A 21,831-nucleotide genomic window follows, 5' to 3' on the forward strand; every position below is an offset into this window, starting at 1 on the left:
CTAGGTTTAATTCATGCTTTGATTCACTTTTCCTTTATCAAGTCTTAATCTTCTCTTCTTCCTCTTTCTAGTTATGTACTTTAATAATTGTAGTTCTTCACTTTGTTTTGATAGATTGTTGTTCCTTTGTTTTCTTTCAATAATGCAATTTGAGGTAATTCATGATAATTGTGATTTCCTTGAATGTTGTTGTTAATTCTTTGCAATAATTGTTGTTAGATTCTATTCTTGTTCTCAATTTACTATGCTTTTCTTTTGTGTCTTCCAAGTGTTTGATGAAATGCTTGGTTGGATTTTAGTGTAGGTTTTGTCCCTCTTGGCCTAAGTAGAGCAATTAGTGACTCTTGAGTTATCTAATTCCCTTGTTGATTGACAATTAGAAGTTGCTAATTGAATTGAATGCCTCTAAAGCTAGTCTTTCCTTTAGGAGTTGATTAGGACTTGAGGAATCAAATTGATTCATCCACTTGACTTTCCTCCATGGTTAGAGGTTAACTAAGTGGGAGTAATGGACAATTTGTCATCGCAATTGAGGAGGATAATTAGGATAGGACTTCTAGTTCTCATATCTTGCCAAGAGCTTTGTTAGTTGTTAGTTTATTTTCTTTGCCATTTCTATTTCTTGTCTAAAATCTCAAAAAAAACCCCAAAATAACTCATAACCAATAACAAGACACTTTATTGTAATTCCTAGGGAGAATGACCCGAGGTTTGAATACTTCGGTTTATAAATTTTAGGGGTTTGTACTAGTGACAAAGAGGAAGTGTCATAACTACAATAATAATAGCCACCACATAATTTCTTAATGATAAGTTGTTTATGTTTTGTATTCTTAAAACTTGCTATTATATTGTCAAATAATATGATTATCACTTTTGAATGTGCCTGCATTTTATTTTGAAGAGATGATTTTCTAACTGAGCATACGAAAAATAGTAATCTACAAAATCTGTATTTAAAAAAATAAAAAAATAACAATATATATATATATATATATATATATTCTTGACAAATAATTTCTGGCTATATATATTGTATGTTTTTACTTGTTAGGGTATTCTCACTAATGGACAAGAGATTGCTGTAAAAAGGTTGGCAAGGAGTTCTGGTCAAGAAGACCTAGAATTTAAGAATGAAGTGTTGTTACTGGCTAAGCTTGAACATCGAAATATAGTTAGCCTACTTGGTTTTTGTTTGGAAGGAAGAGAAAGGTTACTCGTCTATGAATTTGTATCCAATAAAAGTCTTGATTACTTTATATTTGGTAGGTTTAAATACCTCTATTTTGTTCATTTTGGTTTCAAATTAAGTTTAATGAGATCATTTTAAATTTCATGTGCTTTGAATATATACATGTGTAGATCCCAGCAAGAGAGCAAATTTGGATTGGGAAAGCTGCCACATAATCATTGGAGGTATTGCTCGAGGCCTTGTCTACCTTCATGAGGATTCTCGATTGCGTATTATTCATCGTGATCTCAAGCAGCAAATATTCTTTTAGATGAAAAGATGAATTCTAAGATATCAGATTTTGGTACTGCAAACTATATGCTACAAGTCAAACTCACTCTAATACAAATAGAATTGTTGGAACTTGGTAAGTATATATTAAAATCTACTTAGTTTTCCTTTATATTAATATCATTAAGCTTACTAATTGACACTATGTTACCTATCTTGTTATGTAGTGGATATATGGCACCTGAATATCAATTTTATGGACTATTTTCAATCAAGTCGGATGTGTATAGTTTTGGTGTATTAGTTCTTGAGATTGTAAGTGGCAAGAAAAGTAGTGGCAATTATCAGAGTGAGAATCCAAAGACTCTCATGAACTTTGTAAGTCATAACTGTTTTCTCATTATGCCTTTCTTAAATATTTGTACCTTAAGAGTTACCACACAGACCTAATAGCAAGGGCTCGGAAGATTAATTGTTAGCACAAATTAATAAAAGGATACTAATATGAGAAAATTCTTGCAGGCATAGAGGAATTGGAAGGATGGGACAATTTCAAACATTGTAGATACCACATTAAGAAATAGTTCACAGAATGAAATAATGAGATTCATTCACATTGCTTTACTATGTGTTCAAGCAAATGAAGCTGATAGACCAACCATGGCTACAGTTTTACTCATGCTTAATAATCATTCAGTCACACTCGTAGTACCTTCAGAACCTGCATTTTTGCTGAATACAGGATCAAACACATCGACAAAAGGACCAGCACAAGAATCAGTCAATGAAGCCTCAATTACTGATCCATATCCTCGCTAGTTTCAAAATACTACGTTTAAAAATTGAAATACATTTTCCTTTAATTTTAGAAAATGTCATGTCAACTACGCTATATAGTATATAGGTGCTATATTTGGGTTAATATACTACTTTATCAGACAAAGCTAAAAAATACATAAGGGAAATCACCCCATTCATGAAATTTATTGGTGACTATCTAAGTTTGCAACTTCATACCTATTTGAAACTACTACACTATTCATTTTGTTATCAATTGCTGAATTTAATTTTGATATCAGTGTAAAACAATTTTGTACTTACATCCAATTATATAACCCGATATCAGTAAAAATAATACTTTTCACATTAACGTTGTAAATGATCATTCAAAAAAACAAAAAATGAACAACTGCGTAAAACGTTTACACTGTCAATGCATCAAAATTAAACTCATCACTTGCTATAACTTGTAGTAGAAACACGACTGTTTTGAAAATTAACAGGTTGCATAAATTAACATATTGCATGGAAAATGGCTCTAAAAGTTAAAAACACTGAAATTTAGCAAGAGCATATCTGCCATTAAGGGCATAAATACATGCATAGCTCATTGAGGAGTTACCACTAAATTAACTTAGATATGGAGGCTGCTATTGTTTGATCTCAAACGTAAGCCAAAATCAAACAATAATATATTCCTACCCTAGATGTAAAAGATGCATTTTGATTCTTGCTGATATCATCTTAGTAAGTACATACAACAATATACGCCAACTCATACATCTAGTTCTCATAACCCCTTACCAGTTACAACACACCATCGAGTTCAGGAGAGCTCAACTATCCTTGCTCATTTTTTGGAATTATGATTTCCCTTTCGTTTTTCATCATCAAGAGATGAAGGCTTTCTACCATCATTTCCAGCATTACCACTTCTGATTCCATCATCCTCGTTATCATCTTCAGCACTACTTTCATCTGAATCTGTCTCTGTGTCTTTGCCATCAGCGGCCAATGAAATCGCAACCTGACAACTGGAAATTGCTAATTCAGCAGTAGCCACAGCCTCAGGCGTATTAAGATCCGCAACACCTAGCATCAAATCCTTAAAAAGAAAAAGATTGAGCAAAAAAACCAATGCAATAATCAACTATTTGCAGGTCAGTAGCACGAATCATACATAGAAGATATGACACAGATTGAACAATGAATTACCATTTCAATAACTTTGGATTCATTTCCAGTGAGCTCTTCAATATTGTTACTCTCAGGATGATCCTACAAATTTTCAAAACAAAGCAACAAGAAAATAAATAGGAGAGCAAAGGGAGAAAATGGTTGTGAAACAATAAAAATATGGCTTCAATCAGAACTCTAATTTGAACCTTTGCATCAAGTTCCATCCGCTTATTTGCTTCTGACATCACTCCTAAGAAATCTTTAACCTTCCCTAAAACTGCATCAATACAAAATTAAAAAAAAGGTCATGTTAGGTTAAAAATATTGCAGCTCAATTTTGTGATTCCATCTTAGGGCTATGCTCTACTCAAAGTACTAGTTCAATTATTACAACTATAATATTCACTTGTACTAAGTATTAACTAGGTAGTTTCATTTGAACACCAAAGTCTGCAGTGAAATATTTTGAAAAAGAAAATCATTATCATGTATATCAACAATAAAAGCCTTCAGTTATCTTCTACTGATAACATCAACAACTACTTAATTAAGAACAAGGGACTAACCCCATACTAAAAATGTAGAACAGTAAAACAACAAAACATGTGAACAAGCAGAGAAAATCTAATCAAGAAAATCCCAAATACCAATGAAACAGATTTTGCCATCAAATATTTAGGTTCTTATTTCATTGCCATCACTACAAATATAAGATCACAAATTTTGATTTTCCAGCCTAAACTAGTTCGCTTCTAAGTTATAACAATAGCTTGGAATATGCAGACAATTGCACTTGAAAGCGCCAACTAAGAACACAAATCAAAATAAATTAAGAATAAGATCACATCGAAGTCAGACACTGATACGAAACTAAGGATAAACAAAAAGATAAACACTGAAATTGAATAAAAAGATAAATTGAAATTAAAATAGAAAACAACAGAATAGGTTGAAATTGAATACAAAGGGAATTACGCTACTTTTTATCCAATTTTTTGATGCAACAACAAAAAGATTCTCTCAACTTAACTTGTCAATACTATAATTTGAGAATTGAATCGAAGGAAATCACTCAATCTTCTATCCAATTTTCCGATGCAACAAGAGAGTGACTCACTCGACCTCACTTGTCCATGTCATGGTTTCAAAACCAAAAAAAGTGGTTTTTCACACCTCTAATTTCTCAATGACGACTACAATAGTTTAGGAAATATTTACAACCTCATATTAGGTTAAAATAAAGAAAACCCTATGCCCACTAACATAAAACACAATCTACTAACTAAATAAATAAAATTAAAGTACATGAAATTATATTAAAAACTCTAATATTGAAAAAATATAAACTAATAACTACTAAATAATACTTAAACTATTCATGACATAAACTTTTGAAGCACGTAGCAGACACACTTATGGGCAACAACTCTGGCACTAGCAGAGAATAACTATATCCATATTGAGATCCAAGTCCAACTGCAATGCTCATTAACTTATTCACAATTATAAAGTATCATGATTCATCTCACTAGCAAGCAATGTAATTGGTGGTTGTAAATGCCATATGCATCAGTATGATTGTAAAACTTATAAAAGCATATCATATCATATTGAGTCCAATTAAGCAATTTGAATGAATAATAAAATAGGCTGAGACACTAGAAGCAAACAAGATTAATGTGTTGAAATATGAAGAGAGATATCATTGTTAGATAGTGGTTAGTAATTTGGACGGTGCATTTATGGAGAGTAGTTAAGAAGGTACTCTAGATTTATCACTTTCCTCTCTATATATGTTGGCCTTTTCCCTTGTAACGATATATAACAATTCACACAATTAGTAATAATCTCTCTCTTATTCTAATTACTCTAATATTTCCAGCTGAGTAACCATGAATCTTAATATAACATCAAAGACATGGTATCCTCCTTGAAAACTGTTGCGGCGTTGCTGCCGTCCACCATTGTCAAATCTGACCAAAGACCACACCCTTGGCATCCAGCAATGCCTAAACTCTCCAACCTTGTCAACAGTGTTGCTCTTTGACAAGCCATGTGTTGCCACATTCAATATATCTCTGACAAACAAGTCACCGACTTCACTTCCACTAGTGCCTGAGGGCACATCAACCACTGTATTATGCTGCCAACTCCTACAGCTACTGACACCTCAATGCTCACCTCTTTGTGCTATCTTTGCATATGTGTTTATCTCCTTGATCAAGCTGCTAGTCCACTACAGTATCAAACTTGATTTATCCCAAATGGGTGCCATGACTATTTGAGTATTGATCTCCTGCTTCTAATAGTGCAAGTCTGACCCCTTTGTTGTTTGTGTAACCTCCTCCATCATCTCCCTATTCTTACTTTTGGTATCTAATCCACTTGGCACAATGGTTGCGTTTGTTTATAGGCACAGAACATTGAAGATACAGAGATACAAATTATGTTTGATAGATAAAACATAGACAGAGACAATGCGTGTAGGGACACTAAATTAGTGTATTTTGCTTCCTTTCTGTCAAGGACACAGAAACACTAACAAGAGACAATTTATTTTTCATTTTTTCTTTCAATATTTCTACCAAATTTTCAAAATTATGTTTTTCGTCATATTTTTCTTCCTAAATTTTTGTATGGAAAAAATAAGAGTAAATTTGACTTTTATATTTTTTTCTAGTTTATCACCAAACAAAATACAAGAACATTAATCTTTGTGTCTCTGCCCATTGTGTCTTGTTCTCAATGTTTTGTCTTATCTTGTTCTATTCTCAAAACCAAACGCAGCTGATGAGCGGATAATTTGTACGCTTTTTGGCATTGTTTTTAGTATGTTTTTAGTATGATCTAGTTAGTTTTTAGTATATTTTTATTAGTTTTTAGTTAAAATTCACTTTTCTGGACTTTACTATGAGTTTGTGTGTTTTTCTGTGATTTCAGGTATTTTTTGGCTGAAATTGAGGGACCTGAGTAAAAATCTGATTCAGAGACTAAAAAGGACTGCAGATGCTGTTGGATTCTGACCTCCCTGCACTCGAAGTGGATCTTCGGGAGCTACAGAAGCCCAATTGGCTCGCTCTCAACGGCGTTGGAAAGTAGACATCCTGGGCTTTCCAGCAATATATAATAGTTCATACTTTGCCCAAGATTTGATGGCCCAAACCGGCGTTCAAAATCACCCTCAGAATTCCCAGCGTTAAACGCCGGAACTGGCACAAGAATGGGAGTTAAACGCCCAAACTGGCATAAAAGCTGGCGTTTAACTCCAAGAATAGTCTCTACACGAAAATGCTTCAATGCTCAGCCCAAGCACACACCAAGTGGGCCCGGAAGTGGATTTTTATGTCATTTACTCATCTCTGTACACCCTAGGCTACTAGTTCTCTATATATAGGACCTTTTACTATTGTATTTAGAGCTTTTGATCATGTTTTTATGATTGAACCCTCTTTGGGAGGCTGGCTATTCGGCCATTCCTAGACCTTGTTCTTATGAATTTTCAACGGTGGAGTTTCTACACACCATAGATTAAGGTGTGGAGCTCTGCTGTACCTCGAGTATTAATGCAATTACTATTGTTCTTCTATTCAATTCCGCTTGTTCTTGTTCCAAGATGTCACTTGTTCTTCAACTTGATGAATGTGATGATCCGTGACACTCATCATCATTCTCACCTATGAACGTGTGCCTGACAACCACCTCCGTTCTACCTTAGATTGGGTGAATATCTCTTGGATTCCTGATACACGATGCATGGTTGATTGCCTGACAACCGAGTGCTCGCCTGACAACCGAGCCAGCCATTCCGTGAGATCAGAGTCTTCGTGGTATAGGCTAGAACTGATGGCCGCATTCAAGAGAATCCGGAAGGTCTAACCTTGTCTGTGGTATTCTGAGTAGGATTCAATGATTGAATGACTGTGACGAGCTTCAAACTCCTGAAGGCGGGGCGTTAGTGACAGACGCAAAAGAATCATTGGATTCTATTCCGGCCTGATTGAGAATCGACAGATGGATAGCCGTGCCGTGATAGGGTGCGTTGAACATTTCCACTGAGAGAATGGGAGGTAGCCACTGACAACGGTGAAACCCTTGCATAAGCTTGCCATGGAACGGAGTAAGAAGGATTGGATGAAGACAGTAGGAAAGCAGAGAGACGGAAAGGACAAGCATCTTCATACGCTTATCTGAAATTCCCACCAATGAACTACATAAGTATCTCTATCTTTACCTTTATGTTTTATTCATCATTCATAATCATTTGAGTTTGCCTGACTAAGATTTACAAGGTGACCATAGCTTGCTTCATACCAACAATCTCTGTGGGATCGACCCTTACTCGCGTAAGGTTTATTACTTGGATGACCCAGTACACTTGCTGGTTAGTTGTGCGAAATTGTTGTAGTGATCACAATTTCGTGCACCAAGTTTTTGGCGCCGTTGCCGGGGATTGATCGAGTATGGACAACTGACGGTTCATCTTGTTGCTTAGATTAGGTATTTTTTTTTCAGAGTTCTTAAGAATGAATTCTAGAGTTTCAAGATGATCTGTTGAAGTCTGGCTGGCTGTGAAGCCATGTCTAATTTTATTGGACCGAGGTTTCAACTTATCATCACAAGAGCTTGTTGATTTCTATCAATCTTGCTGTTGGAGCAGTGATCTGCTAAGGCTTGGCTGGCCATTGGCCATGTCTAGTGTTTTGGACCGAAGCTTTCTTTGAAAGCTTGGCTGGCTGTGAAGCCATGTCTAATTCCTGGACCGGAGTCTTAGACTAAACATTGCATGATTCCTGGAATTCTCATTAAGAATTTTGATATCTTTATTTTCTTTTTCCACTTAATTTTCGAAAAAGCACAAAAAAAATTTACAAAATCATAAAAACCAAAAATATTTTTCTTGATGAGACTCTATTCTCATTTTAAGTTTGGTGTCAATTGCATGTTTCTGCTCCTTTTGCATTCATGCATGTGTCTTCATTAATCTTCAAGTTAGTCTTGATGATTTCATTGCTCTGATCTTTGAATTCTATTGACTTGAGTGTTTATGTGTCTCATATGCATTCTCATTAGTGTCAGTAGTATACAAATTGCTAAGTTTGGTGTCTTGCATGCATTATTATTTGATTTTAGTTGCATTTTGATTATTCCTCACTATTAAAAATCCAAAAATATTTTTAATTTGTGTCTTTTCAAGTCAATAATACAGAGAATTGAAGATTCAGAACATACAGCAGAGGAATTATACAGAAAAAGCTGGGCGTTCAAAACGCCCAGTGAAGAAGGACAGACTGGCGTTTAAACGCCAGCCAGGGTGCCTGGTTGGGCGTTTAACGCCCAAAAGGGTAGAGTTTTGGGCGTTAAACGCCATAATGTGCACCATTCTGGGCGTTTAACGCCAGGATGGCACAAGAGGGAAGATTTTGTTTTCAATGCAAATTTTTTTCAAGTTTTCAAAATCTTTTCAAAATCAAATCTTTTTCAAATCATATCTTTTCAATCAAATCTTTTTCAAATTCAATTTCTTTCTATTTTCAAAGATACTTGCTATCAATTAATGATTTGATTCAACATTTCAAGTATGTTGCCTTTTCTGTTGAGAAAGGTTTAATGTTTGAATCATATCTTTTCTTGATAGCCAAGTCATTAATTTTCAAAATCAAATTTTTTTTTAAAATGTTTTGCAAATCATATCTTCTCAATCACATCTTTTTAAAACCAATCATATCTTCTTAATCACATCTTTTTCAAAATAGTTTTCAATCAAATCTTTTTGAATTCTAATTTCAAAATCTTTTTCAAAAATCACTTCACTTCTTTCTCGATCATGGTTTTCGAAAATCAATTAAAGTTTTTCAAAATGTTTTCAAAATCTTTTACTTAATTTTCGAAAATTACTTCTCCCCTTCTCACATCCTTCTATTTATGGACTAACGCTATTCCTTAATGCAAAATTCGAACTCCATCTTCTTTGATAAGTTCGAATTTTCTACTTCTGCCTTCTATTTTTCTTTTCCTCTGACACCTCAAGGAATCTCTATACTGTGACATAGAGGATTCCACATTTTCTTGTTCTCTTCTCTTTCTTATGAGCAGGAGCAAGGACAAAAGCATTCTTGTTGAGGCTGATCCTGAACCTGAAAAGACCTTGAAGCGAAAGCTAAGAGAAGCCAAGGCACAACTCTCTGTAGAGGACCTAACAGAAATCTTCAAAGAAGAAGAACCCATGGCAGCCGAAAACAACAATAATGCCAACAATGCAAGGAAGGTGCTGGGTGACTTTACTGCACCTACTCCTGACTTCTATGGGAGAAGCATCTCTATCCCTGCCATTGGAGCAGACAACTTTGAGCTCAAGCCTCAATTAGTTTATCTAATGCAACAGAATTGCAAGTTCCATGGACTTCCATTGGAAGATCCTCATCAGTTTTTAGCTGAGTTCTTGCAAATCTGTGACACTGTCAAGACTAATGGGGTTGACCCTGAGGTCTACAGACTTATGCTATTCCCTTTTGCTGTAAGAGACAGAGCTAGAATATGGTTGGACTCACAACCTAAAGAAAGCCTGAACTCTTGGGAAAAGCTAGTCAATGCCTTCTTGGCAAAGTTCTTTCCACCTCAAAAATTGAGTAAGCTTAGAGTGGAAGTCCAAACCTTCAGACAGAAGGAAGGAGAATCCCTCTATGAAGCTTGGGAAAGATACAAACAATTAATCAAAAAGTGTCCCACTGATATGCTTTCTGAATGGAGCATCATTGGAATTTTCTATGATGGTCTCTCTGAACTATCCAAGATGTCTTTGGATAGCTCTGCTGGAGGATCTCTTCATCAGAAGAAGACGCCTACAGAAGCTCAAGAGCTGATTGAAATGGTTGCAAATAACCAATTCATGTACACTTCTGAAAGGAATTCTGTGAACAATGGGACCAATCAGAAGAAAGGAGTTCTTGAGATTGACACTCTGAATGCCATACTGGCTCAGAATAAAATATTGACTCAACAAGTCAATATGATTTCTCAAAGTCTGTCTGGAATGCAAAATGCACCAAGCAGTACTAAGGAAGCTTCATCTGAAGAAGAAGCTTATGATCTTGAGAACCCTTCAATAGAAGAGGTGAATTACATGGGAGAACCCTATGGAAACACCTATAATCCTTCATGGAGAAATCATCCAAATCTCTCATGGAAGGATCAACAGAGACCTCAACAAGGTTTCAACAACAATAATGGTGGAAGAAACAGGTTTAGCAATAGCAAGCCTTTTCCATCATCTTCTCAGCAACAGACAGAGAGTTCTAAGCAGAATACCTCTGACTTAGCAACCATGGTCTCTGATCTAATCAAAACCACTCAAAGTTTCATGACTGAAACAAGGTCCTCCATTAGAAATTTGGAGGCACAAGTGGGTCAGTTGAGCAAGAAAATTACTGAACTCCCTCCTAGTACTCTTCCAAGCAATACAGAATAAAATCCAAAAGGAGAGTGCAAAGCCATCAACATGGCCGAATTTGGAGAGGAGGAAGAGGCAGTGAACGCCACTGAGGAAGACCTCAATGGACGTCCACTGGCCTCCAATGAGTTCCCCAATGAGGAACCATGGGAATCTGAGGCTCAAAATGAGACCATAGAGGTTCCATTGGACTTACTTCTGCCATTCATGAGCTCTGATGAGTATTCTTCCTCTGAAGAGGATGAGTATGTCACTGAAGAGCAAGTTGCTAAATACCTTGGAGCAATCATGAAGCTAAATGACAAGTTATTTGGGAATGAGACTTGGGAAGATGAACCCCCTTTGCTCACCAAGGAACTGGATGACTTGTCTAGGCAGAAACTGCCTCAAAAGAGACAGGATCCTGGGAAGTTTTCAATACCTTGTACCATAGGCACCATGACCTTCAAGAAGGCCTTGTGTGACTTAGGGTCAAGTGTAAACCTCATGCCTCTCTCTGTAATGGAGAAGTTAGGGATCTTTGAGGTGCAAGCTGCAAAAATCTCACTAGAGATGGCAGACAATTCAAGAAAACAAGCCTATGGACTTGTAGAGGATGTTCTGGTAAAAGTTGAAGACCATTACATCCCTGCTGATTTCATAGTCCTAGAGACTGGGAAGTGCATGGATGAATCCATCATCCTTGGCAGACCCTTCCTAGCCACAGTAAGGGCTGTGATTGATGTTGATAGAGGAGAATTGATCATTCAAGTGAATGAAGAATCCTTTGTGTTTAAGGCTCAAGGATATCCCTCTGTCATCATGGAGAGGAAGCATGAAGAGCTTCTCTCAAAACAGAGCCACACAGAGCCCCCACAGTCAAACTCTAAGTTTGGTGTTGGGAGGCCACAACAAACTTCTAAGTTTGGTGTTGAACCCCCACATTCAAACTCTAAGTTTGGTGTTGGGAGGTTCCAACATTGCTCTGAGCATCTCTGAGGCTCCATGAGAGCCCACTGTCAAGCTATTGACATTAAAGAAGCGCTTGTTGGGAGGCAACCCAATGTTATATTTTATCTATTTTCCTTTGTTATTTTATGTTTTCTGTAGGTTGATGATCATGAGAAGTCACAAAATCAATTGAAAAAGCAAAAACAGAATGAAAAACAGAAAGAAAAACAGCACACCCTGGAGGAGAGCATGCTGGCATTTAAACGCCAGTAAGGCTAGCTGTTGGGCGTTTAACGCCCAGTCTGGCACCATTCTGGGCGTTTAACGCCAGAAAGGGGCACCAGACTGGTGTTAAACGCCAGAAAAGGGGAAGCATTCGGCGTTAAACGCTAGAAATGGGCACCAGCCCGGCGTTTAACGCCAGAATTGGCTCAAAACGCATTATTGCTTGCCACTTGGTGCAGGGATGACTTTTCCTTGACACCTCAGGATCTGTGGACCCCACAGGATCCCCACCTACCCCACCACTCTCTCTCTTCTTCACCCATTCACCAATCACCTCAACACCTCTTCCCCAAAAACCCTTCACCTATCAAATCCCATCTTTCTCTTCACCACTCACATCCATCCTTCATAAAACCCCACCTACCTCACCCTTCAAATTCAAACCACTTTCCCTCCCAAACCCACCCATACATGACCGAACCACCTACCCCCTACTCCTATATAAACCCATCTTCACTCCTTCATTTTCACACAACCTTAACACTACTTCTCCCCCTTTTGGCCGAACCACAAAGCCACCTCTATCTCCTCTATTTCTTCTTCTTCTACTCTCTTCTTTCTTCTTTTGCTCGAGGACGAGAAAACCTTTTAAGTTTGGTGTGGTAAAAGCATTGCTTTTTGTTTTTCCATAACCATTTATGGCATCCAAGGCCGGAGAAACCTCTAGAAAGAGGAAAGGGAAGGCAAAAGCTTCCACCTCCGAGTCATGGGAGATGGAAAGATTCATCTCAAGGGTGCATCAAGACCACTTCTATGAAGTTGTGGCCTTGAAGAAGGTGATCCCCGAGGTCCCTTTTTCACTCAAAAAGAGTGAATATCCGGAGATCCGACATGAGATCCGAAGAAGAGGTTGGGAAGTTCTTACCAACCCCATTCAACAAGTCGGAATCTTAATGGTTCAAGAGTTCTATGCCAATGCATGGATCACCAAGAACCATGACCAAAGTGTGAACCCGGATCCAAAGAATTGGCTTACTATGGTTCGGGGGAAATACTTGGATTTTAGTCCGGAAAATGTAAGGTTGGCATTCAACTTGCCCATGATGCAAGGAGATGAACATCCTTACACTAGAAGGGTCAACTTTGATCAAAGGTTGGACCAAGTCCTCACAGTCATATGTGAAGAGGGCGCCCAATGGAAGAGAGATTCAAGAGGGAAGCCGGTTCAACTTAGAAGGCATGACCTCAAACCCGTGGCTAGAGGATGGTTGGAGTTTATCCAACGCTCAATCATTCCCACTAGCAACCGGTCTGAAGTTACTATAGACCGGGCTATCATGATTCATAGTATCATGATTGGAGAAGAAATAGAAGTTCATGAGGTGATATCCCAAGAACTTTATAAGGTGGCGGACAAGTCCTCTACCTTGGCAAGGTTAGCCTTTCCTCATCTCATTTGTCACCTCTGTTATTCAGTTGGAGTTGACATAGAGGGAGACATCCCCATTGATGAGGACAAGCCCATCACTAAGAAGAGGATGGAGCAAACAAGAGACCCCTCTCATCATCAAATCCCTGAGATGCCTCAAGGGATGCACTTTCCTCCACAAAACTATTGGGAGCAACTAAACACCTCCCTAGGAGAATTGAGTTCCAACATGGGACAACTAAGGGTGGAGCACCAAGAACACTCTGTTCTCCTCCATGAAATTAGAGAAGATCAAAGAATCATAAGAGAGGAGCAACAAAGACAAGGAAGAGACATTGAGGAGCTCAAGCACTCCATAGGATATTCAAGAGGAAGAACAAGCCGCCATCACTAAGGTGGACCCGTTCTTTAATTTCCTTGTTCTTTATTTTTCTGTTTTCGAAAATTATGCTTATGTTTATCTATATTTGTGTCTTGTGATCATTAGTGTCTTAGTGTCTATGCCTTAAAGTTATGAATGTCCTATGTATCCATCACCTTTCTTAAATGAAAAATGTTCTTAATTGAAAAAGAGAAGAATTGCATGAATTTTGAATTTTATAACAGTTTAATTATTTTGATGTGGTGGCAATACTTTTGTTCTTTGAATGTATGCTTAAACAGTGCATATGGCTTTTGAATTTGTGGTTTATGAATGTTGGCTCTTGAAAGAATGATGAAAAAGGAGACATGTTACTGAGGATCTGAAAAATCATAAAAATGATTCTTGAAGCAAGAAAAAAAAAGCAGTGAATACAAAAATTTTCGAAAAAAAAAGAAGAGAAAAAGAAAAAAGAAAGAAAAGGAAAAGAAATAAGGTTGTGATCCAAGGAAAAAAGAGTGTGCTTAAGAACCCTGGACACCTCTAATTGGGGACTCTAGCAAAGCTGAGTCACAATCTGAAAAGGTTCACCCAATTATGTGTCTGTGGCATGTATGTATCCGGTGGTAATACTGGAAGACAGAGTGCTTTGGGCCACGGCCAAGACTCAATAAGTAGCTGTGTTCAAGAATCATCATACTTAACTAGGAGAATCAATGACACTATCTGGATTCTGAGTTCCTAAAGAAGCCAATCATTCTGAATTTCAAAGGATAGAGTGAGATGCCAAAAATGTTCAGAGGCAAAAAGCTAAAAGCCCCGCTCATCTAATTAATACTGATCTTCATAGATGTTTTTGGAATTCATTGCATATTCTCTTCTTTTTATCTTGTTTGATATTCAGTTGCTTGAGGACAAGCAACAATTTAAGTATATTTTGTACGCTTTTTGGCATTGTTAGAGCGGATATTGATAGAGCGGATAATTTGTACGCTTTTTGGCATTGTTTTTAGTATGTTTTTAGTATGATCTAGTTAGGTTTTAGTATATTTTTATTAGTTTTTAGTTAAAATTCACTTTTCTGGACTTTACTATGAGTGTGTGTGTTTTTTTGTGATTTCAGGTATTTTCTGGCTGAAATTGAGGGACCTGAGCAAAAATCTGATTCAGAGACTAAAAAGGACTGCAGATGCTGTTGGATTCTGACCTCCCTGCACTCGAAGTAGATTTTCTGGAGCTACAGAAGCCCAATTGGCGCGCTCTCAACGGCGTTGGAAAGTCGACATCCTGGGCTTTCCAGCAATATATGATAGTCCATACCTTGCCCAAGATTTGATGGCCCAAACCGGCGTTCAAAGTCACTCTCAGAATTCCCAGCGTTAAACGCCGGAACTGGCACAAGAATGGGAGTTAAACGCCCAAACTGGCATAAAAGCTGGCGTTTAACTCCAAGAAGAGTCTCTACACGAAAATGCTTCAATGCTCAGCCCAAGCACACACCAAGTGGGCCCAGAAGTGGATTTTTATGTCATTTACTCATCTCTGTACACGCTAGGCTACTAGTTCTCTATATATAGGACCTTTTACTATTGTATTTAGAGCTTTTGATCATGTTTTTATGATTGAACCCTCTTTGGGAGGCTGGCTATTCGGCCATGCCTAGACCTTGTTCTTATGTATTTTCAACGGTGGAGTTTCTACACACCATAGATTAAGGTGTGGAGCTCTGCTGTACCTCGAGTATTAATGCAATTACTATTGTTCTTCTATTCAATTCCGCTTGTTCTTGTTCCAAGATGTCACTTGTTCTTCAACTTGATGAATGTGATGATCCGTGACACTCATCATCATTCTCACCTATGAACGTGTGCCTGACAACCACCTCCGTTCTACCTTAGATTGGATGAATATCTCTTGGATTCCTGATACACGATGCATGGTTGATCGCCTGACAACCGAGTGCTCGCCTGACAACCGAGCCAGCCATTCCGTGAGATCAGAGTCTTCGTGGTATAGGCTAGAACTGATGCCGGCATTCAAGAGAATCCGGAAGGTCTAACCTTGTCTGTGGTATTCTGAGTAGGATTCAATGATTGAATGACTGTGACGAGCTTCAAACTCCTGAAGGCAGGGCGTTAGTGACAGACGCAAAAGAATCACTGGATTCTATTCCGGCCTGATTGAGAACCGATAGATGGATAGCCGTGCCGTGACAGGGTGCGTTGAACATTTCCACTGAGAGGATGGGAGGTAGCCACTGACAACGGTGAAACCCTTGCATAAGCTTGCCATGGAAAGGAGTAAGAAGGATTGGATGAAGACAGTAGGAAAGCAGAGAGACGGAAGGGACAAGAATCTTCATACGCTTATCTGAAATTCCCCCCAATGAACTACATAAGTATCTCTATCTTTACCTTTATGTTTTATTCATCATTCATAATCATTTGAGTTTGCCTGACTAAGATTTACAAGGTGACCATAGCTTGCTTCATACCAACAATCTCTGTGGGATCGACCCTTACTCGCGTAAGGTTTATTACTTGGACGACCCAGTACACTTGCTGGTTAGTTGTGCGAAGTTGTAGTGATCACAATTTCATGCACCAGCAGCCAAAGTGATGAATATTGGGTTGTGTTTTCCTTTCTACCTCCCATTGTGAACCATACCAACGGTAATATTTGTCATTCACAGTCTTTGCCAGTTATATGCTATTTATGGCCTCTTTGAAAGATGATGACTGCTCAACCAAGTCGCTTTCCTAGGTTCCTTACCTCCTTACTGGCCCAAACAGTTCTAGATAGTCCCGGTAACTCACCAACAGTCCCAGCTACCCCTTGTACTACTCCAGAAGTCGCAACAGGCCCCTGCACATCTTCAGCAGTTCTTGCTGGCCCTGACATGTTTCCAGCAGATACAGATGGCCTTTCTTTAGTCTTCATATTATATTTCCACAAGTATTATTGTAAAAAGCTTAGAGCTTAGTAACTTTAGCTTGAGGGTGAGTCTTAGAGAAGTAGTTTATCCTTAAATATCTCATAATATCAAATAATATCTTCTATAGGTTATTTATGTTCTAAGCTTGATAAATATTATCTATATGCTCAAGCTTGTGGGGAAGTGATGAAAGGAAAAGGAGAGGGCGATAGTCAAAACAGAGAGAATGCGAGGATAAGAGTTTGTTAGTTCACAGCTGTCAAATAAACATGATGATAGAGCAAAGTAATAAATTTCCGAGTAATTGACACAATTAGTAATAATCTTTCTCTCATTTGTCCAGTTACCCTAATATTTCTAGCTGAATAACCAGGAATAACATAATCAAATTCAAAATCTAGAAAAGATAAAGCATTCACAATTTTAGAACAATATCATCTGATTCCATACTGCACAATGTTTTAAAAGAAAATTTCTTCAGGTAGAATATGGACTAATCTCAACTACTAATGAAAAGGCCGCATAGATCTACCAATCATTCACTTTTACTCAATTATATGATTTACTAACAATGAGAGATAACTATTATCAAATTATTAAACAATTAAAATTACCAATAATCAAATATTTCATTGAGATCTTTAATTATTTCTACATTCAATAATAATAATACTACTATTCAAAACCCAACATGAATAATTAAATATTTAAATAAATAAATACGACAAGAATAATAACAGCCAAGTGTTATTAAACAAAAATGAACTTAAATATTAGCATAGGTCCTACTTCTACCATAAATAAATAAATAAAATTTAAAAATATAAGAACTTGAGATGAATTTGAAACAGTACATTGACTTTTGGGAATAAGAGAAGTTAGAGGAGTGCCATTAGAGGGAAGTATCTTAGCTTGAGTGCATTGTTCTCTTTTGCCGTTACAAAAAAAGAAGTGTGGATTCTGCATAAAAGTGAAAAAATAAAAAAAGTCAAACTTCAACAATAAGATATCTAAAGCAAAATATATATAAAATAAATAAAAAAGAAAAAAGAAAAGGGAGAAAAAAATAGACCTAAGGATGAGAGGGGTGTGGCCTTGTGCTCCAAGTGAAGAAGCTCCTTGCTCCTTTCTGCCATGGAGACTCTGGCAGTTATGACTTGTGAGGAAAACAAAGGTTCATGGTGAGACAAACACAAAGAGAATAAGGAAAAGAGTAAAACCAACATGGTCCCCGCCCCATCCCCCATTTTGCATAACTTCCCAGTCCCCACACAGTACCCTTATCATCAACATCAAACTAAGTGCATATTTTGTTAACCAAGGAAACAGAACAGTATGTAGTTTGTGATTCTCTCCACAATTAGAACACCATGACAATTGTAAAATCAGAATAAAATCAATATCCAGAATGCATAAGAATGATAAAGAAGCCAAAATAACTTCTGCCTATAACCAATCAACAAAGAAGCCAAAACAACTTCAATTTTTCAAGCTTTTTTCCAACTAAGTGCATATTTTGTTAACAAAGGAAACAAAACAGTTTGTGATTCAACCCAAACAAGCTGTTTCAATTACAAGTCCCATTCTCCTTTTTAAGTTTTAATAAACAAACACACGGTTCTCATAGCGTAGAGTTCAATTGACATGCAATCAGAGTAAAAAATCAATCAGAACAAAAATAGAGCAACACTTAAGAGCATGAGCATTGAGCACAAAAAAATGACTTCTGAACAAAACAAACTCAGAGTAGGCATTAAAAATTAAAAAACGAAGAACAAAACATGATTTCTGAACATTGAGGAATGAAGAGTGACCACTGACCAGTGAGTAGTGAGCATTGAGGATTGTTTAAATGATTTCTGAACAAAAAATAAAAAAATGAAGAACTATAGCAGTGTGTAGATCTAAAGCTAATCATTCAGTATTTCAATATGATTTCTGAAAATAATGAAAAAAACGAAGAAGCTTCACGAGCATGACAGACAAGAAGCCATTACCTTCGAGGGACGAGCACGACAGACGACGGCGACGAGCACGACGAGAGACGGCGGGCAAAGCGCGACTAAGCAGCAAGAAGAACGGACGAGGAACAGGGGAACGAGGAGAGGGGCTGGAGCACGACGAACAAACGAAGTTTTTGGGCGTGACGGTCGGCGGCGGCGGTGGAGGAGGCTAGGTTTTTTGGGGGGAAACAGGAAGAGCTTTGTTCTTTTTGAGGGTGAAGACGTGAAGTGAAGAGAAACTTAGAGTGATGAGAGGACTCACTATGGTCTTGGAGAAGAGCTGAGGAACAGAGGAAGTGAGAACTGAGAAAGGGGTTGCTAACCCTAATTGAGTGAGTGACAGTGAGAACTAAGGTTTCTCCAAACTAACCCTAATTGCTAAAAAGTTATATATATGCATTCCGGGGTGGGTAGGGGTGGGTTTAGCCTGAACTCGACCCCGCCCCGCCCCGCTCATCAACCCGCCACGATTCAGACCCGCCACACTCCGGGTCGGGTTCAAACCCGCCCCGACCGGGTAAGGGCGGGGCGGGTACCCGCGGGTACGGGTACTGCTGCCATCCCTAATGACAAGTGACGGGTACCAATTCCTCACCCAATCCCGGATCAGAGTGGATATCTATGGATTTTCAAAGAAAAATTTAAAAAAAGGGACTTAAATATTCTTCAACCATATTACAAGCATAATCTTCATTGTCGTCAAGACTTAAATCGAAATAAACATTGTCTTTATCCGTAATTCAAACATAGTTTAAATAGTAATAAACAAAGTTTCAGAAGACAAATTGTCATACCTGAGAAATAGACAAATTCATGTCAAAAAGTACACAATCTACCCTTAACTAGTCTAATACAACATAATGCATATGCTAAAAAATAACAATCAAACTAAACCTAGCTGCCAACAGTTCATAAAAAGGTTAAGTATACTTTTTGTCCTAAAGTTAGTCAAAACTTTCAAAAATAAAACTAAATTTTATTTTGTTTTAATTTTGTCTAAAAGTTTTCAATTTGCATTAAATTACCCCAACAGCTAAATTTTCAAGAAATTTATGACCAATTTAGCAATAATGTTTGACAATTAGGGGCCAGTTGCTTGTGTGAAAAGGTTACTTAAGAAATTGTTGCTGAATTAATCCTAAATTTCTTAAAAGATTAGCTTCCTGGTACATTTCATGCAAATCAAAAACTTTTAGGAGAAAATTGAAATAAAATAAAAGCTGATATTTTTCAACCTTTTGACATACTTCAAGACAAAAATATACTTGACCCTTAAAAAAATACCTAACCTAAACCAAAATCACAGCTAAACTTGTATCAAAAAGACCCAACCTAAACCTAAAATCATATTGTATCATCAAGAAAAAGAAAAAAGAGCAGAGGTAACGGCAACGGCTTACCTGCCGGCTGCAGATGGACCGTAAATTGGCCACGGAATGGGAGGGGTAATGCAGTGGGACCGTGACAGACTGACAGCGACAGAGAGTGGCACGGCGAGTCGGCAAGATGCGGAGGCTCAGAGGAAGAGGCGAGGCCACAAATCGAGTGGTGAGAGGCGATGTCGAGGGACAGTGGAGACGAGGCAGTGGCGGCGAGGAGGTCTGAGAGGTGAAGCAGAGACGCAGAGTGAGTGTGAGTGGATGAGAGAGTAAGGTTGCTAGAACTGAACCTGTCAAGTGACGGGTTCAAAGGTTTTTCCAACAGTGGCAAAAAGACGTTGGCGGCGGCGATACGGGCAAGCGGGAAGAGACGCTTGCAGCAACCAAAGGGGGAGAGACGGGAGCAGCGACGCAAGAGGTGAACGGCGTAGGAGATGTGGAGAATAGAGAAACAATACTGGCGGTGGTGCCTCTGCTGGAGCTGGAAGAGAGAAAAGGGGAAGGAAGGGGAGAAGAGGGAGGCGTCGGCCGCGGGGATTAATGATTTAGGGTAATTTTTAACCTTTAAACATATAAGCTTGAAAAGACACTTAAAAAATTTGGATATTGAAGTAGGATGAGTGTTATATTTTATTGTGATAATTTTTTGTATTTTTTTAAATTATGGAAAGCATACAAATCAGTTTGATTTTTATTTAAAATATTTTAAAAATTTGGGTTACACATCGGACCCACCGATTTGTGTATAAAAAATTTAAAAATTTTGGAATACACAAATAGGACCATCCGATTTGTGTACTCCAAACTTTTTTAATTTTTTAAACACAAATCGGATAGTCTGAGTACAAAAATTGGACGGTCCGAGTTCGGTAACTCTTAAAAATCGGGCGGTCCGATTTGTACTCTGTAAATTAAATCATCCCACATTTTAGAAAAGGGAGGGGCAACGCAGTGGGACCGTGACAAACTGACGGTGACAGAGAGAGGCACGGCGAGTCGGCAAGACGCGGAGGCTCAGAGGAAGAGGCGAGGCCACAAACTGAGTGGTGAGAGGCGATGTCGAGGGACAGTGGAGACGAGGCAGTGGCGGTGAGGAGGTCTGAGAGGCGAAGCAGAGACGCAGAGTGAGTGTGAGTGTATGAGAGAGTAAGGTTGCGAGAACTGAACCGGTCAAGTGACAGGTTCAAAGGTTTGTCCAACAGTGGCAAAAAGACGCTGAGTAACAAAAACAATCGATTGTTTTTGGGCATTCATTCGATTGGAAAGTATAAACAATCAATTGGTTTAAGTGAAAACCATTCTACCTTACAACTTTCAATCGATTGTTTTGTGATACACTGTAATTCAATCGATTGAGTTACAATTCAATCGATTGTTTTGATAAACCAATCGATTGAATTTCAAGGAAACACGATTTGGAAGCCATGGACGAACGTCACGAGATCAAATTTAATATTTTAATCGATTGGAATGGCCAAAAGCTTTATTAGGATCAATAGAGAATATAATTGGTTGTTGTTTTTGTATTTAATTATTAATAAATATACTAGATAATTGATAAAATAATAATTTATCAAATAAAAAACAATTTTTATAATTAAATAAAATATATGGGATTAATTTGTAATTAAAATTAGTTCAAAGACTATGTAGCAATTGTTAAAAAAACTCTAAAAACATGTTTTTTAATGGGACCATTAA

At 37.7% G+C, this 21,831-nt stretch overlaps 1 long non-coding RNA gene and 1 other non-coding gene across 2 annotated transcripts; both read right to left on the bottom strand.

The window, feature by feature from the left end:
• Positions 1-10,049: 10,049 nt before the first annotated feature.
• LOC112767896 (small nucleolar RNA R71) lies at positions 10,050-10,157 on the bottom strand. Its single transcript, XR_003185341.1, has one exon. It is a non-coding gene; the product is annotated as a small nucleolar RNA R71 (small nucleolar RNA).
• Positions 10,158-17,385: 7,228 nt separating this feature from the next.
• Positions 17,386-18,852, bottom strand: LOC140177857 (uncharacterized). The gene is made up of 3 exons (XR_011869377.1): positions 18,746-18,852; positions 17,821-17,904; positions 17,386-17,708 (listed from the first exon to the last, which is right to left on the bottom strand). It is a non-coding gene; the product is annotated as an uncharacterized lncRNA (long non-coding RNA).
• Between the last annotated feature and the right edge of the window lie 2,979 nt (positions 18,853-21,831).

The sequence above is a fragment of the Arachis hypogaea genome, chromosome 2 (assembly GCF_003086295.3).
Source record: "Arachis hypogaea cultivar Tifrunner chromosome 2, arahy.Tifrunner.gnm2.J5K5, whole genome shotgun sequence".
Taxonomy (NCBI): domain Eukaryota; kingdom Viridiplantae; phylum Streptophyta; class Magnoliopsida; order Fabales; family Fabaceae; genus Arachis; species Arachis hypogaea.